At 49.7% G+C, this 26,868-nt stretch overlaps 1 protein-coding gene across 3 annotated transcripts in view; it reads right to left on the bottom strand.

The window, feature by feature from the left end:
- Positions 1–26,868, bottom strand: part of PLXNB2 (plexin B2) — a 775,326-nt gene that overhangs the window by 446,642 nt on the left and 301,816 nt on the right. For all 3 annotated transcript variants that reach the window (XM_069627846.1, XM_069627845.1, XM_069627847.1), the window contains one exon: positions 22,146–22,218. The gene's annotated coding sequence lies outside the window, so the exon portion shown is untranslated. The remainder of the gene's footprint in view (positions 1–22,145; positions 22,219–26,868) is intronic.

The raw sequence follows: 26,868 nt of genomic DNA, 5'->3' as shown, positions 1-26,868 counted from the left end.
AACTTTTAGCCCTGCCTGTCTAATGGATGCCGACCCAAGGGCTCGAAACAAACAGCCAAGGGATCACAAAAGGGATTTGAAAGAAAGTAGATTTACTACATTTTTTCATATTCTAAATGCATACCAGAATGCGTCCCACTCGCCTATCTTAAGCAATGTATGCGGTTTAACCCTTTGAATGCCCTCCAGGCCTGAACGTGTTTACTTCTGGTTGCTCAGGACTTGAGGACAAGAGGGTGAAGGGGGGCATAAGAAATACCATCACACAAAATAGTGAACCAGGGGGGCCTCCTGTAAAAGTAACTCAAAGCAATAAAAATAAACCAAAAACGGAGCGTACACCAAGCAGGAAGTAAGGCAAATGTATTGAACACCAACAGCTGAGAAGCATGGTTCAGACAGCCCGTGGAACTGAACCAAATGAGCCATCAACGCTGCCCACTGTGGCAGAACATTTTATACCTAATTTGTCAAATTACCATACAACAATTCAGTTACATTTTTAAAGCAGGTCAAAGGAGCCGATTGGTGGGACTTAGTCAGTCCCCTATATCTAAATATATGTTAAATGACCCTGATTGGGTGGAACGGTTCTTTGGCAGAAAATTACATTAACACCCCATGACATCACAACCCTTCCCACAATGACCCTCAATTATGTGATTGGTCTTATCGGTCAAAAACACTTGTTTGCCATTAGTTGGCAATGCCCAATACACAAAATAGCTTGAAATGACAAGGGGTGAAACATTACACTGATTCGGATCAATGGTGTGCCCCGCAGATATCAGCGAGCACACTGTACAAAGTAGCACCCTAAGGACACCAAACCATCTCCCCGCAGATTGGCGCTCTGTCCTGTGCCCCATAGCCTTTACCCCAACTTTCTGGCACCTAGCTACCTTCTCACGCCTCGCTGCAAAGTGTAGCCTGAAAAAAACTACATCCCACCGTGGCTGAAGTTTAATTAACTGTATTTATTTATTCATTCATTCATTCATTGGGCATTCATAATGCATCTATACAGCCAAATGGTGTTTCACGGTGCATCAAAACAAGGGAGGGGGCGGCACAGGGACGAAAAAACAAAAACAATTACATTCCTACTAGGCCAAGAGACCATACGGAGCGTGCAAGTGCAGTAACAGAAAGGGGAGAGGGTGTGGAGGGGAAGTATAGGTTGGGGATGAACAGGGAAGAAGACCAACAACAACATTCGTACTAGGTCGGGAGACAGTTCGGAGCGGGCAAGTGCAGTGACAGAAGTGAGGGGGGAGGTGTAGGTTGGGATTATTTACATTTCCATTCCTCTGTCAGTTCTCCTCGTGCACTCTGGTGCCTGGCTCATTGGCCTCATAAGTATCTCTTGTAGTCACTTCACTATGGTTGTGGTCTACTGGGAAACTTCAGCCGTGCAATATTTCAGCACACCGTTTCTGCTGGATATTCAAAAAATACATACTGCTCGTCACACGGGCCTGCAGCTCCTTCTGGGGATATATGCTTTAACGTAACCCTACAAACAAAAATGGCGTCTCTAATGTTCACATATTGCTCAAAAGCCCGCTACGATATGCCCCCCTGCATCATCTTACACCCCCAGCCTGTGCCCGCTCTATAAAACTACCCCCAGAGCTCCCAGCTTTCATTCCATTCCACCATGGGACTTCTCGTACTGCGCCTGCTTTCAGGGCTCCTTATACAAGCAGTGCTGCGTTCAATGATGTCCCTTCCCCCGATGTCACCACCCACGTCACTCTTGACATCACCACATTTCTTGCGCAACTGGTACGTGCAGCCCCCTTAGCAGCGTTGAATCTGGACCTTTACAACAATAGTATGAGTTTATATACGCCCTTTGCCAAAACTAGACCATTATCGGAGGAGATCTATAGATATTTTCTTAAGTTACTATTTCAGATGCTGCCATTTTTTGGGGAGTTCTGTAATCACGTGCGGACGCTTCCGAGGCAGATAACCAAGTGGGCCACAAGACATGAAAGACGCCACAGGAACCCTTCAAAATACTGCTGCAGCAAATGACTTCCTGAGAGTAATGAAAGAGTGAGAAATATAACGGGAAATCCCAGAGGTTCTCGTTTTCCTCTTCCCAGCTGCGCTGCAACCCTGCATTTGTCAAATCTACGCCTGCGCTTGTAAGCACAGGCTCAAAACCTCTGGTGACTCAAGACATGGGTAAAGCATTGCCTCCTTTCAAATGAAATGGCTGCTAACCCGTGCCCCTGCCAGTTACCACCCACTATCTGGATACATACCCACAATGCACTGCTCAGTAGCTCTGACCTGGAGGTGAACTTGCAGTTGCCTAGGAAGTGGGGCTCCAGCATGTGTGGCTTATTAGGGAGCATGGTCTATTCTATTCCCAATTCTTAGTGAGAAGATTACTGGGAGGGGGCATGGGGGCGGAGTCTTCGGAGCTACAACCATCCTCCCAGTGCTAAGGTGAGAATCCCAAGCAATCAGATGCTGGTCCCTCTCTACAGTAACGAGAAGGGCGTTAATTGGAGGACCTGCAGATCTTTGCGCTATATTCTATAAGCAATTTCATGTGTAATCGGGCTCTTTCCGCACAGTGATGCGAGTGAATGTTATGAGAATATTGAAGAATTATAATTATATTAGAATAGTTTTTCTTATAAAGCGCTTAAGGCCAAGGAGGTTTCTAAGCGCCGACCCGGGATTCGGACCTGTGCTGCTCTGCGTCGTCTTGCTTCCAAGACGAGCGCGTTGCCACTGAGCTACACTCCCGTTCCACGGAAGTGAAAGTTATTGGAGTAGAAATGCATGCAGCAATCACCTATACAAGGGACTGCGTCTGTAGATTGTGGATTATGGTGCAGCACTGCATGTAAACTCGACGCCACTTCAAAGCACTGGTCTGTCTTGTGGAGGCGGTGGAAGACTGGTCACATATTGACTGGCCACCACAGCTGATTGGCCAATTTATTATGATATGGCATTTGTAACGCGCCTATACACCAGTGTTTCAAGGCGCGAGAAGGTCCAAGGGAAGGTTGAAGAACATCCACCAAAAGCCCAGGTGCTTCTACCAGGGCTTGATGGACCTGTCTGCTGGTCCCTGAAAGCTATGCTTTGGTTCCCACACCTGCAAAAAGCAGAAGAGCACGAATACTCTTATTTAAGCTACAAGGTACGTTTTTTTAAATCCCATGGACATGAAATTGATGGGCACCTCGGGGAAGACACTGCTCATTTAAAAGGCCAACAAATGCCCATTAGCAACCAAACAGAGAAATGGGGCACTGACCATGGACTAGTCAGATTACTCACTCAGTCGACGCAGAGTCATCCACTTGCTCCAGACCTTTATCCAGAGCAGGTATTCAACCCAGTCTTTTTTCATAAACATTTCTTTGCTAGAACCAAATACTTGTCTTGGGTTGTACGCCATTCCACTGGGGCACACCCTCATATTGAATACCCCATGTATGGATTTGAACAGGCGTTAGCCACTCTCCATTTTACAGGATTAGTTCCAAGTGTTTTAATTTGGTTTCTGTGATGAATCCCAGGGTATCGTCGCTGCTTCCACAGTGGGAGCTCGATCCCATGAGGCCATAGAGGGGAGGCCGCCACCCGATATTCCCCCTTTGAGTGGTACTCAGCGGGTGCATCTCATGGAAGCAGAAACCCCCTGTGGGACCAGTGACAACCATATTGGGAGAACACGGTATGCCCGCCAATGACCCGACCATAGAACCCCTTTATACAACCTTAGCAACAACCCCTCTCCTAATATGGAGATGAGTTATTGTCAACCTACCATTGCCCTAGAAAGTACTGGGACTTTGAAGAGCATAACCGACCCAAAGGAGATCAAGGGTAGAAATACTGAGACTAGGAAGATTAGGGAGGAGTTGAAAGATATACTGCGGACAACCACTGTGACAAGGGAAAAGCATGGAGGCATAAGGATCACCTTTGAGAACCACAAGAGACAGTCTAGTGGTTACTGTCTTCTGATTGGTTCAACTGGAGTCGAAACAGAGGAGGGGAAACCAGGAAGTGTTGTCAGGCCCTCCATGGAGCAGCAAGGAGCAGGAATTCTGTGATGAAGTAGAAAAGGCTGTGGGCCAGAGGACCCGACAGAGAGAGAGAGAACCTTTGCACGCTGGTGAAGTGCTAAGGACTGGGGGATGCCCAGGAGAATACCTCTTTAAAGGACTTGACAAAGTCTAGTCCTCACTGGAGGAAGCATTTGTCAAGCATAGCCCTGAGGAACCGAGAGTGAAGCCAGTACATGAGTGGAGAACAAGCAGGGAAACAAGGAACCAGACACCGTTTCAGTGTTGAGAGACCATGCGTGAAGGTAACGAGAAGCTGTCAAGGGAGCAGAGGAGTGTCTCTAGAGGCCCCGTGGAGAGGGAGCCAGTCCAGTGATGGGGAGAGAAGAGACTGTAAGGAACTCATGGTGGCAACCGTAAAGACAGACACAAGTGATCACAGTTCAAGGGTGTTTATTAAACTGTATAGGTAGGTAGGTTGGAAAAACGCCTAATCTAAACCTAAATCTAAGATGGGAGCAAGCTTCAACCATCAAATAATAAGGCAGTCCTAGTCAAATAAAAGGGCCTATACTATGAAAAATGTATTGCCAATCCTTACAACTAAATACAAAAGAGTGTGGGATAGAATTCACAAGAAATAAGTGTTCATAAATAATAAGTCAGAATGTTGTAGCCGGGAGTCTCCCTTTCCCACGTTTTCTGCACGGGACAAGGAGGGACTTCAGAGCACAGCACACACTTGAGCTTTTTCAGAACAAGCATACAGTTCCGTTCTTAGGTATCAGGATCTCTGGTGTTTGAGTCTCTTTACTATAAAAAGTCTCTGGCCTACGAGGACCTGCTGCATTCAAAATACTAAACAAAAATAGTTCCTTTCCGTTTGTAAGTTGGGTGAGACTTTTTCCACCCGTGGGTCCCCCTCCTCTGGGTTCAGACCCTTCTTAATTGGTAGCCTCCCTCCGTCGGGTTCATTATGGCTTTCCTCTATCAACTTCACTTATGGCATTCGCTAATCTCAGTGTCTTTTTTAACAGCTCACTGTGGACATTCCTCTACCAGGTTCACTCTTGTCACACACTATTCATTGGGACTTCAGACTTTGCCCCTTTTTTATATATTTTTCTGACACAGGATTCACTTCCCTTAGCTTTTGTATCATCTGCCGGGCAAGGACTTTCGACTGTACGGAGAATTTTTCTAGACCCCTGTATGACCACTTTGACCCCCTTTCTCACTCCTCTCCCAAGGCCTTCTGGTATCAGAAGTTTCAACAATCGGGTAATTGCCCAGCGTTTCCACGTGCCTCCAGACACCTTTGTAGCTGGTTTTCCGCCTTGTATCAACAGTTCCTTGCTTTTCACAGTTCAATTAGCCATTTGCTACTTTCGTTCAACACATTTCGGTTTCTGATCGGCTCTTCTCTTGACTCACCGTCTGATGAACCGCTTCGCTTTTCTTCTATCTGGAGTCAAGGTCGGCATCACAGAGCCAAGCGTCTCTCCCCGACTTGTTTATCAGTGGAGGAGGGCCCTGTGTACCTTTCGACATCTGCTCCAACACACGCTCGCTATTGTTCACGGTTTTACGATTCCTTCTGCATTGGTTTCATGGACCGTGGTTGGAAAGGGCAAGGTCGCCTTCTCTCCTTGTCGCCCCCTCGGTTCTCAACGTCTTTCTTCCTCTTGAACTTCCGTGCTGGGTTAGCTTTCTCGATGGGCGATCTGACTTACTCGTATTGTGCTCTCGTGCTCCACCTTTTATCCCTGTAGGGAAGGGAAAGAGCTGTCAGGTGTGTGATTCTGGTCAATTGCCTGACTTTGATTGACCCTTGCGTTGGGACAGGTCAGGTAAAGGGCTTTGGTGTTTGTCCGTCATCTTTCGTGATGTGCGAAAGTGTTCACGTCGTAAAGGGGGGGAGGGGATTGACATTTTGAGTATCCTAGGTAGTAGGATGGGGAAGAGGGGTTATGAGAAGGTGAAGACCGTTAGTCCTACATCCCGTCCCCTTTCCTCCATACTTGTGGGACATCTCTCCGGCCTGTGGGACGGGACCGGAGCACTTTGTAAAAAGCATCCACATTTTTTTCAAAAATGTGTCCCTCCTCTCTTTCCTGCGCGGGGCCCGGCACGCGGCCGTAACCCTGCCCACCTTGGCTCCGCCCCGCGCATCGCCCTTCTGTCCTTTTCTCTGCACGATCGGGGCCGGACGCACTTGCATCCTCGGAAGATTTTCTTCCCCGTTTTCCTCTCTGGCTCTCGCTAACGTTCGTTTACTAGTCTGTCTACGTCTTTTAAATTAGATTTTCCAGACTGTTCATCGTGTCACCGTCGCTTCGTGAGGGCGGATCCCCATCCTCTTTGTTTAGAGTGTTTGGGTTCGGAACACCGTTGGGACTCCTGTTTTTACTGTGACTCCCTTTTGGTCTGGGCACTTCAACGTCGGTTGGAGCGGTGGGAGGAGGTGTTCCGACAAACTCCTCCTTCTCATTTTCAGGCGTTCATCGACGAGAAGAAGAAACGCCCGGTAAGTTCTTTACTTTTCAGAGCACCCCGACCGGGGGATACCTTCCCAGGTTACTCTCAGGCCGGGAGGGGCGTTGATCGCTCTGTTACCAGGGTTCACCCTGAGGTGCCTGTCGGGCCTAATAATTCTACCAGAGTTTTCTCCGAGGGTCTCCGTAAGGGGCCTGTGTCCACCGGAGTACGCTCAGAGGCCCCTCCTGTGGGGGCTGTTTGTAGGCCCAGTTCTACTGAGTCGTGGGGTACCGGAGCTTGCTCTGAGGCCTCTCTTTTGGCTTCCCTCAAAAACAAAACCGGGATGCGCCCCGAGGCCTTGGCTGGGCTTGTGGTTACCGAACGGATGTTCGAGGCCCGTGCCGATAAGGCTTTTACTCGGCCTAGGTCCGTGGTCCCTCGTACAAAGGCTAAGGCTACAAACAGTTCTGAGGGGCCGGGCAAGGCCCTGTCGGTGAAAGCGGTTGCTCACCGTTCCCGCTCTTGTGGTGACACCAGATCTGTTGAGGGGGCAAAGAAGAAAGGTTCTTCTTTTACCGGCAGTGCTGAGGCCCTTCCTTCGAAGGCTCAGTTGGCGGTTGGTATGTTGCAGAAACATTCCAGGCCTCATAGTACCGGCTCTGCCGACGTTCCTTACGTTAAGGCTAAAATTAAGACCCCTGACCCATCGACGGGGACCCCTGCCTCACTTCCTCACGTGCCGCAGTTCCCCTCAGATGAGGGCAAAATGGTAGCCGTTCCCGCCACGACCACGGCGGCCATTTTAGGTACTACCCCTACAACACCTGGTGTAGGGTTCGGTCCTTTGGGTGAACCTAAGGTCCCTTGTGCGCATCCTTACTGACCGGTTTATGATTGGAATGCCCGGATGCCTCTTCCGCACAATGTTTCGTTGCCCGCGGGGGCGGCTCCTTTGATTTATGTGGATACGTCGGTGGAGGGGCCGGTGTACCACCCTTCTCCGTTAACGTCCCTGGATTTGTCCACCTCATGAGAGGCCTCCTCAGGTTCTGAAACAATCTCCTGTGGACGCCTTTTTTGGTAAATTTCAGGCGACCCCATGAGGGAATATTTCAAAGGGCTTTTCAAGGAGATATGTCCACCTGTGCCTCCGGCTCCAGCTGTTCCTCCGGTGGTTCCGCCGGCGTCTCTCTTGCCCGTGGTGCCTCTCCCTGCTCTTCCGCCTTTGCCACCATTGTCCCCAGTGGACAAGGCAGTGCCTGACACGGCTCAGCGGGATCCTGACCTGTCAGATGACCCTCAAGGCGATCAGGACACCGAGGACCTTCCCCGCTCTATCAGTGCTTTTCATGACCGGGTACTGGACATGATGAGTTTCTTAGATGTACCGGTGCCCGAGGCACCCGCTCCGCAGGAGGGTGTGCTTTCTGGGGCGTTCACCTTGTCTCCCTCGGAGCGTACCGGCCTGTTCCTGCAGAAGGACGTTCTGGCCGAGGTCCGAAGACTTTGGGAAAAGCCACACTCGGGACTTTTTGTCAAAAAGATTGACGCGAGGTACAGGCTGCATTCTTCGGAAGAAGTGGCCTTGTCGTCTTGTCCGCCTCCCTCCTCCACAGTGGTGGCTGCGGCTACGTTGCAATCCAGACCTGCAGCATCCTCTTCCGCGACGGCTACTCAGGTCTTGGGAAAAGAGGACAAGCTCCTGGACTCCCTAGGCAGGAAAATCTTTGCCAATTAGGCCTTGCAGCTCAGGCAGGCCAATGCAGAATTGATTTTGGCGGGAGCTAACATGCAGATGTGGAAAGGTCTGTCGGAGTTTGAGGAGCACATTCCGGTCGAGAAGTTGGAAGACTTCAGAGGTGGCCTTTACGATGCCAGGGTCTTGGCCCAGGATCTCCTGGAGGCTGCGGCTCATCACGTAGACACCTCGGCTCGGGGCCTGATGCTTGGGGTTGATACCTCGTGGCAAGAGTGGCTGCATGCCACCACGTTTTTGAAGGAAGTGCAAGACAAGGTACTGGACCTTCCATTCAATGGTAAGGAGCTTTTTCACTCTTCTACTGATGTAGAGCTCACCAAAACCAAGGATAGCACTCAGACGGCTAAATCATTGTCTGTTCTGGTTAAAGCTCCTTTCAAATCCCAGAGACCGTTGTCGCAAAGTCGACCTTCCTCTGGTTTTAGGGGCTTCATCAACTGCAAATCTCGCAGAGTGGATACTCCTGAGGGGAATAACCGCCGTAGACAACAGCGTATGCGGTTTTTCTCCCGCTCCTCAGCCTCCTCATCAGGTTCAGGTGGCACTGCCACCGATAAGACTGCCAAATGAGGGTTTTCCGCGCTCGCACGAGACCCCGGTGGGAGGACGCATTGCGTCTCATTGGGAGGCATGGCAGTCCATCACAGAAGACAGATGGGTCTTGTCAGTCGCTCGAGCGGGCTTCCGCTTACCTTTACCACCTACCCCACCCCTCAACCCTCCTATTCAGCTGTTTGGCTCACCCTCCCTCAAGGCCGAGGTTCAGAAAAATCTGCACCTCAGAGCTGTGGAACCTGTTCCCCCTTGGAGAGCGAGGGGAGGGCTTTTACTCCCGGCTGTTTACGGTGCCCAAACCCAACCAGGCTGGCCTGCGCACCATCCTAGACCTTTCCCAGTTCAATCTTTTCCTACCCCAAGAGAAATTCAAGATGATCACGCCCGGCCAGATTCGCTCCTTTTTGCAGATGGGCGATTGGCTCAGCATGGTGGATCTTCAGGATGCGTACATGCATATCCTGATTTGGAATCCACACAGGAGATATCTCCGCTTCTCTTTGGGAGAGGAGCACTTCCAGTTTTGGGCGCTTCCTTTTGGCCTCAGCTCGGCGCCGCGTGTCTTCACAAAGATGATGTCGATGATTACGGCCTATCTTTTTCTCCAGGGTATCCATGTGTATCCTTATTTGGACGACTGGCTCTTACGCAGCCCTTGTCCGTTGGCAGCAGCGGGCAACCTCCAGTCTCTGCTTCAGCTCCTGTTCCATCTTGGGCTGTCGGTGAACTGGCGGAAATCCTCCATGACGGTCTCACAGGACCTGATCTTCCTGGGTTTTCGTTGGAACATGATCGACTGCCGAGTTTATCTGACCGGGGACAGAATGGCGGATCTGTTGGCCACGTATCAGATGTTTGCGCAGTCTGAGAGCATGTCGGCCTGGTGGTTCCAGAGGCTTCTGGGCCTCATGGCCTCGTGTGTACTGGCTCCTCTTGCTAGTCTCAAAATGAGACGGACCCAGATGATTCTTCGGAGTTCCTGGCGTCAGGCTGTGGAACCGGATTCCAAGCGGATAATGATTCCGGATTCCATGAGAGTGGACCTGGACTAGTGGTCATCTCTCAGCAACCTGTCGGTGGGCGCTGGGTTTCAGGACACAGCCCCCATGGTGACGATCACGACGGACTCCTCCCTTTTGGGGTGGGGTGCAACGTTAGATCTTCTTCAGGGCTCAGACCTCTGGTCGCCTCAGGACAAGCTCCTGCACATAAATCATTTGGAGCTTCTGGCGATCTTTCTGGCGCTCAAGGCGTTCAGACTGCTCATTGTCAACAAGGTGGTCTGCATAAGAAGGACAATGTGGTATCAATGTATTACATAAACAAGCAAGGGGGAACAAAGTCTCCCCCTCTCGTGGACCTGTCCATCCAGATTTGGGAGTGGGCCGTGCTCCATGGGGTCTGGCTGCTTGCAGTGCACATCCCGGGCCAGCTGAATGTCACAGCAGATGCCCGGCGGACAGTGGTCAGCTACGAGTGGGAGTTGAAGGCGGAGGTCCTCATGGATTTTCTCGCGTTGGGGCACACCGGAGGTGGACCTCTTCGCCACGGCGGTAAACAAGAGGCTTCCTCAGTACGCCTCCAGAGAGGGGCTGGGAGCCTCCTCTCTGGGGGATGCTCTCGAGATTCCATGGCACAACATGAGAGCTTACGCCTTCCCGCCTCTGCCCCTAGTTCATCAAGCAATTTGGAAGTTGAAGAACTCTCTGAACTGTTCTCTTCTACTGATAGCCCCGTGGTGGCCGGCCAGGTTTTGGTTCTCAGAACTTCAACACCTGTCGGTGTATCCACCGATCAGGTTACCAGTAACTCCCAATCTTCTTCACCAAGGGGAACAACTGATGTGGCACCCCTCCCCACAATCGCTCAGCTTGGCGGCATGGTACCCGAGTTCAAGTCTTTAGAGCATTTGAGTTTTTCTGCGGATAACATGCGCATTATCCAGGCAGCCAGGAAACCCTCGACCAGATCTCAATACAAGAGTAAATGGCTCAGGTTCTGTCATTGGTGTTTGGATAAAGAGTTGGATCAAAGGGTGGCAACGATTGACACAGTGCTGTCCTTCGTATCCTCCCTAGCAGAGTCAGGGGTTCATGTTCTGTCTTGCAGGACTCATCTCTCAGCGGTTTCCGCTTACCTTTCTACAGACCTGTGTTCTTATTCTCTAACTAACCCGGTGGTGAAGAGACATTTTGCTGGCTTGACACGCCTCTACCCTCCGGTTCGTAGTCCGCACCCGCCTTGGGATCTAAATGTAGTCCTGACGGCGCTGTGCCATAAACCCTTTGAGCCAATGGCTACGGTTGACCTCAAGTATGTGTCCTGGAAAGTGTCCTTTCTGGTCGCCGTTACGTCAGCGAGGAGAGCGAATGAGCTCCAGGCATTGTCGGTGGAGCATCCTTTCTTGGTCTTTCACAAGGACAAGGTAGTCCTTCGGACAAACCCGGCTTTCCTACCCAAGGTAGTGACCGAATTCCATCTGAATCAGTCGATCTCCCTTCCAGTCTTTTTTCCGAAGCCTGCCTCTGAGGCTGAAAGGGTTCTACACTGTCTTGACGTCCGAAGAGCTCTTCAGTTCTACCTGGACAGGACTTCCGAGCTTCGGAGTTCTTCTCACCTTTTTGTGACCTTCGGTAACCCCCAGGGCAGGCTGGCGTCTAAGGCATCTATTTCCAGATGGATTGCCGCCTGTATCACGGAGTCTTTCACCGTCCAAAAGCTGAAACCTCCTAAAGGTATCCATGCACACCTGGTGCGGGGCAAGGCAGCCGCGGTTGCTTTTCAGAAATATGTTCCCTGGGAGTCCATCGCTAAGGCAGCTACTTGGGCCTCCCCATCTGCTTTCTGTAAACATTACTGCCTTGATAGGAGCTCTAGAGCGGACGCTCAGTTTGGTCAGGCTGTGCTAAAGAACCTGTTTCAGTAAGGGGTATTTCCATCCACCCATAGTTCCTGTAAGCAGTGCTTGGGAATCTCCCACAAGTATGGAGGAAAGGGGACGGGACGTAGGAGTATAACCAGGTTACTCACCGTAGTGACGACCTTACTCCTAGTCCATAGTCCCCTTTCCTCCATACGCCCGCCGTACCCTCTAATAAAGTTCCTCTGTTATTGCTAATGGGTCTTTGACCCTGCGATAGAAAAGGACTGATGGGCGATGCGCGGGGCGGAGCCAAGGTGGGCGGGGTTACAGCCGCGTGCCAAGCCCTGCGCAGGAAAGAGAGGAGGGACACATTTTTGAAAAAAATGTTGATGCTTTTTGCAAAGTGCTCCGGTCCCGTCCCACAGGACGGAGAGATGTCCCACAAGTATGGAGGAAAGGGGACTATAGACTAGGAGTAAGGTGGTCACTACGGTGAGTAACCTGGTAAATCTCACCGGTCTGTGTTCCTGATCCACTCCCAGAGGATATCCCCACCCAGGTGATCGTCCCGCACTAGTCCATCCCCTGGAACTGGATCCAATAGTGATGGCATGTCCTGGTCACCTGGATGACAGATCCCCGGGTACTATTTAGGGAGACACCTTCTCACAAGACCCAACCGGTACACCGAAGCAATTTAGAGACGCGCAGCAGGGTTCATGAGAGAAAGCTTACTGTTGTGAAGCCACAGAGGACAGAATGCCGAACTCAGCAGTGAGAAATTCCTGGCTACTCCCAGGACAGACTGGAGACCGCAACAGCATTTCCCAAAGGTAGGGAAAGGGTCAGGCCGACTGGCGAGAAGCCGAGGGTATGAAACAAGTTAAACAGATACACGCCAACATCCCAGGAGACAGAAAGGGATAATGACTGGACAAACTGTAAAAGCTTGAACGAACTTTGTACAACTTCCTATGTGGAAAAGTACCTGGCAGGAGAGTACACCAGGTCTGTTCAGTGGGGCATTGAGTGAAGCTTGGGTAAAGAACCTGCAAGAACAAAATGTCAGGGCCTGGGAACCATATGAAGAAGTAGAGAGGGATAACAGGTGAACTATAAAAGCTGGAATAAACCTTACAAAATATCCTACATGCAACAGTAACTGGCAGGAGAGGACACATCGTCCGAACTTGTTCTTCGAGGGGATTGCAACGTATTCCACATCTATGACAGACTCCCAAAGCAGTGCCAACGTAAGGAGGTGGGAAAAGAATTTTGAATGCCCAATCAAATTGCTGAATACAGGACTGCCTTACCAAAGGCCAAATCCTGCCCATGGATGGAGTCCAAGGAATAGTGCCTCACAAAAGTATGGACTGAGGCCCATGTGGCTGCTGTGCAAATATTGCGAATGTAGGGCAGTGTAAGCAGCCACACCCCTAGTAGAGTGAGCCCGTAAGCCTACTGGAGGGTCCTTTCTCACCAAACAGTAACACTCAGGGATCGTCAAAATGATCCATCTGGACAAGGTCTGCTTGGAAACAGCCTGACCTAAACACCTTCCAGCATAACCAAAAAAGAGCTGATCGTTCACTCTGACCCGGGACATCCGTGAGAGAGAGATAGAAACTCAAAGCTCTCCTAGGATCCAAACTATGGAGGATGAAACGCCGGAAGAATTACCTTCTGGCTCAAATGGAATTCCGACACAACCTTCGGAGGAAAAGAAGACCGCACCCTAAGAACAACCTTGTCCTTTTGGAACACAGAGAAGGGTGGTTTGGCGGAAAGTGCCTGCAACTCACTCTGCGTGCGGAAGTAACCGCAACTAAAAATACAGTTTATACAACAGTCGCAACGGACAAGAATGTAAGGGCTCAAACGGAGCTCCCATTAGGAACTTTAAAACCAAATTCCAATCCCATCCCGGCACATGGAAAAGCGACGGTGGAAACACATTAGTCAGCCCTTTTAGAAACTGAGATATCAAAAGGATCTTAAAATAAGAACATTCCTCAGAAGAGCGCTTAAATATGGACAGCGCCACCAGGTAACCCTTAATGGTACCTACTTGCAGGCCCTTGTGGGCTAAAGAAAGCAAAAAAGACAAAACCAAAGGAATGGAACATTGGAAAGGATCCACATTCTGTACCCTGCACTAGTCGCAGAACTTTCTCCAATGGCAATGGTACAGGGATTTCGTTGCGAGCCTTCTGGCTGAAAGCAACACCTCCATCACGTCTTCAGGGAGGTCCCAATCCTTATAACCTCAACCTTTCAGATAGCAAGAATGAAGGCTGAGAGACTTGACCTCTGGATGGAGAACCCGACCCCCCTCCCAGGAGAGCAGATCGTCTCAGTAGGGAAGATGGTGTGGAGGGCAGATGGATAGGTCTAGAAGGTCCGGGTACCATGCTCTCCTGGCCCATGCCGGAGCAATGAGGATCATCTGGGAAACCGAACCTCCGTAACACCTGCGGAAAGACGGGGACTGGAGGAAACACGTACGGCAGTGGGAAGGACCACTCCACTACGAATGCGTCCCCGAAGGCTCCTCTTGGAGGAGATTCCTGCGAGCAGAATCTTTTGCACTTCCGGTTGACACTGGTGGCGAAGACATCCACTTGTGGGGTTCCCCAAAGGGCGAAGATCTCCAAAAGAACTTCCTGAGCCAGTTTCCACTCATGAGAGACCATGCTCTGCCTGCTCAGAGCATCCGCCGCTGCGTTTTCGTCTCCGGCCAGATGAACTACTCGTTGGCATGAGCTCCCCAAACCGTGAGGGATGCGTACGTCACAATCGTCCCCTCCGGCCACGGTTGCCAAAATGGAGCTCCCTTCATCAGATTGCCTTCGACGGCCCACCATAGAAGATCCTGGGTGACAGAGGGTGGAATCTGAACAGGATCCGACATCCAGCCGGAGAACTGCGACCACTGCATCTTGAGAGCCCACTGCAGAGATCTCTTCTGCAGCCTGGCCTCTGGCACCAGGAAAATGCAGGATGCCATGAGGCCCAGCAACCTCAAGAACTCGAACAGCGGGAGACTCTGGGCACGTTGAAATTTGTCCACCATCTGCGGAATGTGATGAGCCCTCACCTGGGGAGGCGAACACAACCCCAGGGAAGTGTTAAGCACCGCTCCGATGTATTGGAGCCGCTGGTTAGGTGTCAAATGGGAATTCTTTAAATTGAGGGAGAAGGCCAGCCTGTGAAGGGAGTGGCAGGTGACGGACAGGTGATCCAGGGCTTGCTTGGGAGAACGTGCCCTGATCAACCTATCGTCCAAGTAGGGGTAGACGTGAATCCCCCCTTTCCTGAGATACACTGCCACCGCCATCATCAGCTTGGTGAAGACCCTCGGGGTAGAGGTCAATCCGAATGGCAGGACCCGAAACTGAAAAAGCGAGTCGCCATCCGCGAAACTCGGGTACTTCCTGTGCTTTGGATGAATAGGCACATGAAAGTAAGCATTGTTGAGGTCGAGAGACACCAACCAATCCTGAAGTTGAAGGGCCTGGAGGACTTGAGAAAGAGTTACCATCTTGAACTTGTCCTTCCTGAGGAGCTTGTTCAGCCAACGCAAGTCCATGATGGGTCTCAATCCGCCCCCATCTTTTTTCAGGATCAAGAAAGAAGGGGAATACCATCCCTTGTTCCTCTCTGCTACAGGCACCAGTTCTATGGCGCCTTTCTCTAGCAGGGATAGTATTTCCTGCACAAGGAGCAGATCCGGACGCTTCAAAGAGAGCTTCCTCAGTGGATTGTCGGGAGGCCTCTGCCGAAAGGGAAGACAGTAGCCGTGGGTTATGATCTCCAGAACCCACACATCTGAAGTAATGGCACACCATTCTCCAAGATGCTGTGCAAGTCTGCCCCCAACCGGTGAACCATGGGACATGGCCTCATGACTGAGCGGGAGCGGCTGCGGCAGTGCCTGAGGGCAAAGAGGCATCTGCCCAAGCGGCTTTGGCACCTCGAGTACCTTGCTTTCCACCTCTGGTACTACTACGGTGGCCCCTTTGACTGGCAACTCCTCTCAATCTACCAAAGGAAGAGTAGTACCGAAAAGGAACCTCCCCTCCATTGCTGTTCCCTAGGTCGAAAAGGCAGATGTTGACGTACTGCAGCGCCCAAAGACTTTGCTGGAGCTTTGGAGGTCTGCAACCCCTCAAGGCTCTCGTCAGCCTTGCTGCCAAACAGATGGACACCATTAAAGGGCAGGTTGAGAAGCCGGGATTGCACATCAGGAGCAAACCCTGACTTCAGCAACCACGCAAATCTGCGTTTCACGGTGCTCGCAGCCATGGACCGACTGACACAGTCTGCCGTGTCCAAACCCGACTGAATGGCTTCACACATGGCATCCTTGCCGTCCTGCACGAGGGCTAGAAAACCATCCCGTTCCTCCCCTTCGGAAATATGCTCAGCCGCCAAAGATGCACAATTCCACAGAGTGCGAGTGAATCTTGCTAAGGCACAAACGGAGTTGGCTGCCTTCAAAGCCATACCCCCAGATGAAAATACCTTCTTCGCCCAACCATCAAAGCGATTATCGTCCCTATCAGGAGGGATGGTAGGGTACACAGCCTGCTTTGCAGGGGCTGTAGCCACTTGCACCACCAAACTCTCGGGAGTAGGGCGAGTCGACAAGTAGCAGGGGTCACCACTGGCTGGACGGTATTTTTTCGGAAGCGACTTATTCACTGCCGGGAGACTCTCCGGAGCAGTCCAAGTCGCCGCCACCCTTCTTTGCAAAGCCATATGAAATGGCAACACCGGGGGTCAGTGGGTGGACCTTGGTCCAGGATATCCATCAGATCATCCTGAAGAAAATCAACAGTATTCAGTCACCCTCGACATGAGACACCTATATGAGGATTCGGCATGCATACCAGGCTCAGGCCTGCCAAACTGGCGTCATGTAAGGACTGACTGAGTTCTTCCATCTGACTGTGACCAGACAGCAGGTCGTCAGGGACATCAGGGGGCACAGCTATCTCCTCATCCGACCCTTCTTCCACCTCTGAAATATCAGCCAAAGGTTGGAATAAATGCACTCTGGGCGAATGAACAGCAAGGCCTCGCAGACTTACAGAGACCCTTCCTCAGAGTTTCCAGAGCCCTCAGGGGCACCTCCGGCAAATCCTCCACAAACAGCGTCGAGGGCGCCGATGGAATCGACGTCGACCGAGGCACAGATGACTTCGACAACTGCTTTGAGGCCAGAGCCCCGAGAGTGTCCTTCGAAGGCCTGAGCGCCGATTGCGTCGACGAAGCCGGAGCCTCGAGAGAGTCCCTCGACGGACACAGCGCCAATGCCGTCGACGCCTTCTTGGAAGGCTTCACAGGTTCCCGACGGTCTCCATGGCATTGAGGACCTAGATCGGGCATGGTTATGGCGATAAACGTTGTTCGATCGGGACCTCAACGGCTCCCGATGATTGCCCCAACTGCTCAATCCCGAAGGCGTGCGAGTGGTGGCCTTAGCCCGTTCCTTGCCGGCTTCTCTCGAAGGTGCGGACAGAACAGTGCCTTGTGATTCAAAAATCGCCATCATCTGCTGGTGGAATGTGCCATTCGGCCTGCGATGAAGACTTGATGGAACAAGTCAACCGCCTTCTGGCGTAGTCCTCCGATGAGGACGGGGAAGGCGACCGGTGACAGCGCTTCTGCGAATGCCTAGAAGAGGCAGAGGAATGGCAGGAACCACTCCGAGACCGAGACCCCCTGGACTTTCACCGACGCAGAGTTGTCAGTCTAAAGCCCCGCGGATTTCGACTTATGGGGCTTAGACAACCTGCCTACCGTTAGCTTCTTCTTCTGTTCCCGCAAGGCCTTCGATGTCAGGGATTGGCAGTCTTCGCAGTCGTCGGTGGCGTGGCTTTCGCCGAGGCACCAGAGGCAGACGTTGTGCGGATCTGTGATAGACAACTTCGCACCGCAGTCCCGACATTTTTTAAAGCCCGACTTCGGGGTAGAAGAAGACAATGGCCCTCATTACGACCCTGGCGGATTTCGCGGTGCAAAATGCACCGCGGAGCATGGCGGAAAGCCGCCAATAGCGCCATGGGGGTTGGCGGATTTACCACCCCATGCCGACCTTGGCGGAGCGGTAAATCCCCAATCCCCATTTTACCCTTCCCCATTCCCATTCTTGCCCCATAGGGTATAATGGGAGTGGGGAAGGAGTTAATTACGCCGCCGTAAAGTACGGCGGCGTAATTAACAACGAGGTCCCTTAGCGCCATGGTTTTCTCCGCCCGGTAAAACCAGGCGGAGAAAACCTCCATGGCGCTAAGGGAACTCGTAGTACGGCGGACGGGTCCGCCGCGATTACCGCTGGCGGTATCCCACTCCGCCAGGGTCGTAATGAGGGCCAAAGACATTACTTTCGAAGCAGAAGAATTCGCTTTCAAAGTAGAAGAATCGAGTGCGCCAAGATTTCGAGCAAACATGTTTGCGGAAAAAACTGAACTGAGGCTACAGGCGCCGTGTCTGCTATATATAACATCCAGTGACGTCGACCCTCGACGGAGGCCCTCGAGTGACAACGTATCGACACAGGACGCCTACGCCGAAAAAATTTCCGAAGCAGCACAGCTGTGGTCATTACCTGTCATAGATGTGGAATACGTTGGAGGATACAATCCTCTCAAAATAAATGTGCAAGATGCTGAAGAAATGGGTTAAGGACCCATTGCCAAAGGAAAGAGGCACTTATTGGAATTACAAGTTCTACAGCTAAGTCCGGTAGGATAGCGTACCGGACTGGACCCCGCAAGTTTAAGTTTGTGACAGAAACAAGGGAAAGGGTCTTTCCTTGTGATAAAAAGGTCTACAGTTAATTCTGGCAGGAGAGTGAAACAGAGTTAACATTACAAGGGGAAGAGGCTCCCACTTTATACTTGGAAATTCTGTTTAACGAATCAGCCATTGCCTATTTTCATAAAGAACTAAACACTATATCCAGAACGAGAGACTACTTCTTTTGTAACACAAAGACGTCCAGTTTTCCTTAGTTTAGTGTAAGGGACTGAAATGGGTTTGGACACAGGAAGCTGGACACTTTATGTTACAAGACATCCTGACAGTCATTAGTGTTTTAATAGGGCAAGATAGCGTATTCCTTTTCTTTACTTTTATAATAAAAGTCTTTGCCAACAAACATGCCACCACTGTGTCAGACTTGTACATTTCCCTAAAACTATTCTCAGCACAGATTAGTTTATCTGCAGTGAATGACCGACAAAATGAGGGACTAGGTTACTGGCATGCATTAGAAGGGCAAAACATTTTCCTTTGCCCCCGACTTGCAGGCATGTAAGCAGGCAACAGCCCAAACTGGCAAAAGAAAGTGAATACTACAGAACAAATAATCCTCTATGGGAACCAGGAGAGGGCAGAAAGATACCAGGCAAAAAAACAATTTAGACTAAATAAAATGTATTTTGTACAAACCCTGAATTGAACAGCATTCCCCAACAATCCCAGAGACACCATGAAATTATAAATGTACACAAATATGGTATCCTTTACGATACCAAACTAATACACAAGTGAACACAAGTTCATGGCACCAATCCTCTGCTATCCAAACAGAAAGACAGATACCGACAAATCCACAGTCATGTTCCCAAGGCATAAAATAAACAGTGTTGCATAGCAATTTGCTAAGCAATTCTGTAGATTTGCTAATTAAAGTGCCACTTGTGTAGCAAAGCTAGCTATTTAAGTAATCCTGTTCAATGAAAGCACAGCTTGCCCTGCGTTCCTCTTTTGCCTTCAGGGCTACTCCCACCCTCATTTCCCTGTTCACTGCAGGCTCATTGAGAAAGAATGCAGCAGTAATCCTCTTCTCCACTCTGAGTGCCAGAGACTTATGTGGGAGTGGTAGGCACATTTTATTTTCTTCAAATAATTGCAAACCAGAAGTAATCAGGCTGATACTTTTGTTAAGATAACTAGATCATGTCTGGCCAAGACCAGTATGTGTTAACTTTATTCGTTTTTTTTAAAAGACAGTCGTGCAATTTCATTTAAAAAAATGTATGTTGTTACACAATGGATAAGTATTGCTATTTTAAAACATTTCATTGTCTGCATGGTTTATAGTAAAGTGAAGGTTACCCCAGTCTCATTGTGTCAACTATATTACATTTTGTTGGAGGAAGATGCATCATATTGACGAGTGAACACTTTTGAAAATGTACATCATCATACTGCCAAAAGCTTTTAATGGCAAATCTAGTTCTGTATTAAACAGCCCTAGGGCATCAAGGCGCGGTTACTTGTGGGGCACCTAGTTACATGAGAAAAGTACAAGTTAGATATACATTTACAGATTATACATTTATACATTTATGCAGTCCATATTTGTGGGGAGGGAGGTGATCAGGAAAAGAGCATTGTTTTCACAGCTTTGCGGAATGTCATTGCGATTCTTCAGCTCGTAGGAGTGGTGGTAGGGCATTGTAAGGCTGCTAGGTAAGGGAAGCTGGCACCTCCTGCTCTCACTCTCTTAACCATGGACACTGAGCATGTTTGTGTATGGGGTTCTTGTTGGTCTTGTGGATGTAGAGAGGTGTATCCTTTGAGAGAGGTAAGAAGGTGCAGTAAGGGGTTGCCAGACATTTGGTCGAAAAAAATTGGTCGACCAGACAAATGGTCGAACCAATTTGGTCGAAAACCAAATGGTCGAAATTTTTTATTTTTTTATTTTAACCCTTTTTTTTTATTTTTTTGGGGGGGTCCCCCCCCAACCCCCTTTTTTTCTCTAAAAACCCCTTTTTTAACTAAACGAAAACCCGAAAAATAAATATATAAATTTAAAAAAAAATTCGACCATTTGGTTTTCGACCAAATTGCGTCGACCAAATTGCAGTCGACCAGTTTTTTTTCGACGAATTGACTGGACACCGCAGTAAGGTGGATGCATTTGTGTGTCAATGCCAGGGTTTTAAAGATTATGCACTCTTTGACTAGGAGCCAGTTGGCTTGTTGGCAGTGATATGTTCCCTTTTGGGGGTGCCCATCGCTGTTTTGGATGACTTGCAACTTTTCCAGGTTCTTAGCCGATCTACCCAGGAAGAGGGCATTACAATAGTCTAGCCTTGAGCCGGATATAGCTCTTGCTATGGTAGTGCAATTGTCCTTGGAGAGGGATTGTCTGGCTGCATTGAATAGTTTCACATGGTATGCTGCGTAGGAGGCGAGGGCATTGACTTGCCTAGTCATGGATAAATTGGAGTCCAAGTACACTCCCAATGTTTTCACTGATTCAGGGACTGTGATTCTGTTGCAATCAATGGTGAAGTGGCTAAATTGAGAGTCGAGGTTCTTGAATGTATCGGTGGGTCCTATCTATCAGGAGAAGCTCAGTCTTGTCTGAGTTCAGGCACAATCCGTTAGCCGCCATCCATGTCTGAATGGTGGTGTATATGTTGAGGGTTCTAGAGTCAGTGTCGTAGTCGCCTGTGTGAGGAGGTTCTGAGTATCGTCCGCGTAGTTGGTGTAGGAGATACCTAGGGTGTCAAGAATGAGGAAGAGGGGTTATGTAAAGATGTTGTAGAGGGTTGGCGAGATGTAGGACCCTTTTGGCACGCCGCACAGTATGATAGTCGGTGAGGCGGAGGCTAAGTCAGAGAACAATTGCATGGTCCTTCCTTGAAGAAAAGAGGTGGTTGCATACATCTTGTAACTGGTTCTAAACCCATGTGATGATCCCATATACCCACTATCTTGAAAGAGAGATGGGCACAAACTACAATATTGCAGCTAGTTTCTCTGCCAACTACGCCAGCCACTTTGCTTAGTCTCTTACTTTCTTTCCTCTTACATAATGAATACACAAAGCTAACTAGAAGGTACTGATCAATAGTTCCATCCATTCCCTGCATCTACAGATTTACTGCACTACCATACAGCCTCCACAGCTTGCTTTACTCTATGATAATGATTGCATGCTATATAGGCACCTGTGGGAGAGAGCTGGCCAAACAGTTTTCAAAGTCTTTTAATCATATTTTGTGTGTCCATTTAAGCAGATAACCTTTCACATATTACAGACACTCATCCAGGGATGGCAAAGTCTTTTCTCCCACTCGCATAGTCGTGTAGATTTTATATAGAATGTGCACCATTTTTGCAGGGATGTTTGAAACTTTTACTTTGCAGACATTTTTAAAGACCGAAGCCATCCTTTGTGTGGGCAAGCTTTGTACACACCACTGTCATTGGGCAAACTCCAGATGTCCATTTTAGAGAAAGGATTCACTCTTCTCTGTGGCTAACTCGGCATTGACATACATTTAAATACATCTAAAGATCAGACCTGTGTAAAGATATAAACCAGACACATGAACACTGCAACTTGGATTCATTTATAGGGACACCTTCATTTAGCAGAGCATCCTCTCACTACATCGGTTTGTGGTTCACTCACCTGGTCAAGGCACAATCGGATGTTGATTGCTGGGGAACAGGTCTTGAAAAAATCCACTTCCCATCTCAGACAACTGCCAAAGAGAAAAGGAAACATTTACACCATCCATTTAAAATAGATATAATTATTTATCAAGCGCTAACTAAATCAACAGAAAACGAGTTTTCATGGCACTAACAGATAGATGAATACAATTGCATACAAGTAACAAAATAAGAAAAAAAACAGAATCCTACAAACACTTAAAACCCCCTGGTGTTCGCCAGTAGTGTCTATCAGTGCCACATTTCAAGGAATATGAAAGGATGCTCGATGCTTTTTCAGACGAAACTTGAACGTTTGTAAGGCGGTACTATTTCGAAAATAAATGGGAAGATCATTCCTCAAACGGCATCCAAAGGTACAAATCAAGTGTCTGCCAAAGCGGGCAGAGGAATGTTTGGAAACCTGCAAGAGATCTTTTGCACCGGATCCAAGCACTCGTGCAGGGATAAACTGCTTAGCAAGGCTAGACAAATATCGAGGAGCCAATCCCGGTGTTATCTCCCAGAACTTGGGTTTGAATTTGATACGCTATCCTTAGCCAGCCCAGTGAACGAGCCACTGACATGTGCTCAAATGTTTTAGCCCAAAAATCGTTTGCACCGGCACACTTCGGACTGTTTGAAGCTTGGCTGGAGGTTTCTTGGCAATGCCCATATAGATAGACGCACACCACCGGATTCTGGATACGATCACTGCCCTAACGAATGTCTTCACGTGGTCTTTATTGAGTAAGTGACTTCAGTTTATGTTGTGTAGAAGAAAATGTGCATTTTTCACAAACCTGTGAGGCGAAGGAAAGCTCAGCGTCATAACACTCCCAGATTTCTACCTACCTCTACATGAGCAAGTGGGGCACCTGGACTAGTAGGCCAATTAAAGGGGAAAGGGGCCTCATTTGAGCTGCCGAACTGTACAATTTCGGTGTGATCACCGTTAAGCTTCAGGAAGTTATCTTGCATGCAGCACTGTATTGCGCCACAACATTTTCCACTCAAACCTCCAAATTTCAATAGCTTCCACTAGAGTGGTCATGTGTACATTAAGAAGAAGGGGGTGACAAAGCAGAACCTTGTGGCAACAGGCTAAATGACTGGGAGAAACCTTCCCATCTGAACCCTGCCGAAATCCATCTTATGTAGGATTCCTGCCAGGCCAACACTGGATATCAGAATGTTGTGGTCTACCTTAACCAACACGGCCAATAGGTCAAGGATTGGAGCTGCAGGGTTCCTCAATCTCTTAAAGCCATACAAAATTGCGGTCTCTGTAGTGCACAGTGAGTGAAAGCCTGATGCATGACAGATTTATAGTTTTAAATTAGTTTAACAACTGGGAAGTAGCTTCTCCCTCCATAAGTTTACTCAGGAATGTAACATTAGGTTAAGTTCTAAAATGTGCCCGATCAGCAGGATCCAAATGCACTGCTGTTCTGGAGAAGCGTAACTTCAGCCTCTTTCAATAAAGTAGGAAAATCCATCTTGGAAAAGAGGCTTTCAGAATATTGGTCCAATCTTTTGCCAGCACTGAGATGAACAGGTTACTCTCTTACCTGGTAACGTTCTTTGGATGGGATGGTCCGACGACGTATTCCATATCTATGACAGTAATCACCACAGCTGTGCTGCTTTGGAACATTTTTGGTATCTGCGTCCTGCGTCCATGACGTCGATACGCTGTACTCGAGGGCCTCCGTCGAGCCGATGTCACAAGTAGGACACACGACGCCGTAGCCTCAGTTGTAGTTTTTTCCCCCAGTACATGTGGCACCAAACCACTGTCATTATGACCACAGAAAGCCTTGCGAAAGGTAAGCTGCAATCGCATAAGAAATTCTGTAGCAGGGCAGGTAGGGAGGGAGCGATATCGAATACGTCGTCGGGCCATCCCATCGAAAGAACGTTACCAGGTAAGAGAGTAACTTGTTCTTCGAGGGGATTGGGTCCTCCAACGCATTCCCTATCTATGACAGACTCCCACAGCAGTACCAATTTATGGAGGAGGGAAAAAGAATTTAGGATATAGAAATTTAGAATACCCAATCAAATTGCAGAGTAAAGGACCGCCTTACCAAAGGCCAGATCCTGCCCATGGATAGAATCTAGGGAATAGTGTCGTACAAAAGTATGGACCGAAGCCCATGTGGCTGCTTCACAGATGTTACGAATAGGAACACCCCTCTGCAGGACAGTAGAGGCAGCCATACCCCCTAGTAGAATGGGCCCGTAAGCCTACCAGAGTGTCCTTACCCACCAGGCGGTAACAATTCAGAAATTGCCAAGATAATCCATCTAGACAAAGTCTGCTTAGTAACAGCTTGTCCCAAACGCCTTCCAGCGTAACCAATAAAGAGCTGATTGTCCACTCTGACCCGGGACATGCATGAAATATAGAAACTTAAAGCTCTCCTAGGATCCAACCCATGTAGCCTCTCCTCTTCCTTACCAGGATGTGGAGGAGGATAAAATGCCGGAAGAATAACCTTCTGGCTTAAATGAAATTCCGACACCACCTTCGGAAGAAAGGAAGGACGAACTCTAAGGACAACCCTGTCCTTATGAAACACTGTGAAGGGTGGCTTAACTGAAAGTGCCTGCAATTCACTCACTCTGCGAGCAGTAGTGACCGCAACTAAAAACACAGTTTTAAGGGTTAACAGCCTCAAAGGACAAGAATGTAAAGGCTCAAACGGAGCACCCATAAGGAATTTCAGAACAAGGTTCAAATCCCAACCAGGCACCTGGAAAGGTGACGGCGGAAACACATTAGTGGGTCCTTTGAGAAACTGAGAAATTAAAAGGAATTTTGAAATAGGAACACTCCTCAGACGAGCGCTTCAATATGGACAGCGCCGCCAGGTAACCTTTAACAGTACCCACTTGCAGGCCCCTGTGGGTCAACGAAAGCAAAAAAGACAGAACCACAGGAATGTCACATGAAAAAGGATCCACATTCTTGACCCTGCACCAGTCGCAGAACTTTCTCCAATGGCAACGGTACAGGGACTTTGTTGCCGGCCGTCTGGCCGAAAGCAACACCTCCATCACGTCGTCAGGGAGGTCCCAATCCTTATAACTCAACCTTTCAGAAGCCAAGCGTGAAGGTTGAGGGATCTGACCCCTGGATGGAGAACCTGACCCCCTCCTCCCGTGAGAGCAGATGGTCTCAATAGGGGAGACGACGTGGAGGGCAGATGGACAAGTCGAGAAGGTCCGGGTACCACGTCCTCCGGGCCCAAGCCAGAGCAATGAAGATCATCCGGGAACCGAACCTCTGTAACCTCTGCACCACTTGCGGGATGACGGGGACTGGAGGAAACGCGTACAGCAGTGGGAAGGACCACTCCCCCAAAAACGCATCTCGTAAGGCTCCTTTTGGAGGAAATTCCAGCAAGCAGAACCTTATGCACTTCCGTTTGACACTGGAGGTGAAGAGATCCACTTGAGGGGTCTCCCAAAGGGCGAAGATCTCCAGGAGAATCTCCTGAGCCAGCTCCCACTCGTGAGAGCTCGCGCTCTGCCTGCTCAGAGCGTCCGCCGTCTCGTTTTCGTCTCTGGCCAGATGAACCGCTGAGATCGAAACTTCCTGCTGGATGGCCCAGAACCAGAGCTGCATCGCCTCCCTGCACAGAGGAAGTGACCCTGCCCCCACCCCTTTTTGTTGAGGTAGTGCATGGCCACCGTGTTGTCCGTCAGAATCAGGACATTCTTCCCTCGCAAAGTCGGCAGAAAAGCCTTCAGGGCAAGCCCGACGGCCCTCAGCTCCAACAGATTGATATGGAGTCTGGACTCTGATGGAGACCAACGACCGCTGACTGTCTACTCGTTGGCATGCGCTCCCCATCCCGTGAGGGATGCGTCCGTCACGATCGTTACCTTCGGCCAGGGTAGCCAAAATGGAGACCCCTTCATCAGATTGCCTTCAACGGCCAACCACAGAAGAGCCTGGGCGACCGAGGGCGGAACCTGAATGGGGTCCGACATCTTGCCGGAAGGACTGTGACCACTGCATCTTGAGGGCCCATTGTAGAGATCTCATCCGCAACCTGGCCTCTGGCACCAGAAGAATGCAGGATGCCATGAGGCCGAGCAACCTCAAGAACTCGAACGCCGGGAGTCTCGCAGCGTGTTGAAACTTGTGCACCATATGCTGAATGTGATGAGCCCTCACCTGGGGAGGGCAACACTGCCCCAGGGATGTGTCGAGCACTGCTCCAATGTACTGGAGACGCTGGGTTGGCGTCAAATGGGACTTCTTTAAGTTGAGAGAGAAGACCAGCTTGTGAAGGGAGTGGCAGGTGACGGACAGATGATTCAGGACTTGCTTGGGAGAGCGTGCCCTGATCAACCAATCGTCCGGGTAGGGGTAGACGTGAATCCCCCTTTCCTGAGATACGCTGCCACCACCACCATGAGTTTGGTGAAGACCCTCGGGGGGAAGGTCAATCCGAACGGCAGGACCCGAAACTGAATGTGCGAGTCTCCAACCGCGAACCTCAGGTACTTCTTATGCTTGGGATGGATCGGCACATGAAAGTAAGCGTCCTTGAGGTCGAGAGATGCCAACCAGTCCTGAAGTTGAAGGGCCTGGAGGACTCGAGAAAGAGTAACCATCTTGAACTTGTCCTTCCAGAGGAGCTTGTTCAAACCGCACAAGTCCATGATGGGTCTCAATCCCCCGT

This window comes from Ambystoma mexicanum, chromosome 12 (assembly GCF_040938575.1).
Source record: "Ambystoma mexicanum isolate Mex_15411 chromosome 12, UKY_AmexF1_1, whole genome shotgun sequence".
In the NCBI taxonomy this organism is placed as follows: domain Eukaryota; kingdom Metazoa; phylum Chordata; class Amphibia; order Caudata; family Ambystomatidae; genus Ambystoma; species Ambystoma mexicanum.
Note: the sequence above shows the minus strand (reverse complement) of the source record. Positions and strands in the feature narration are given on the sequence as shown.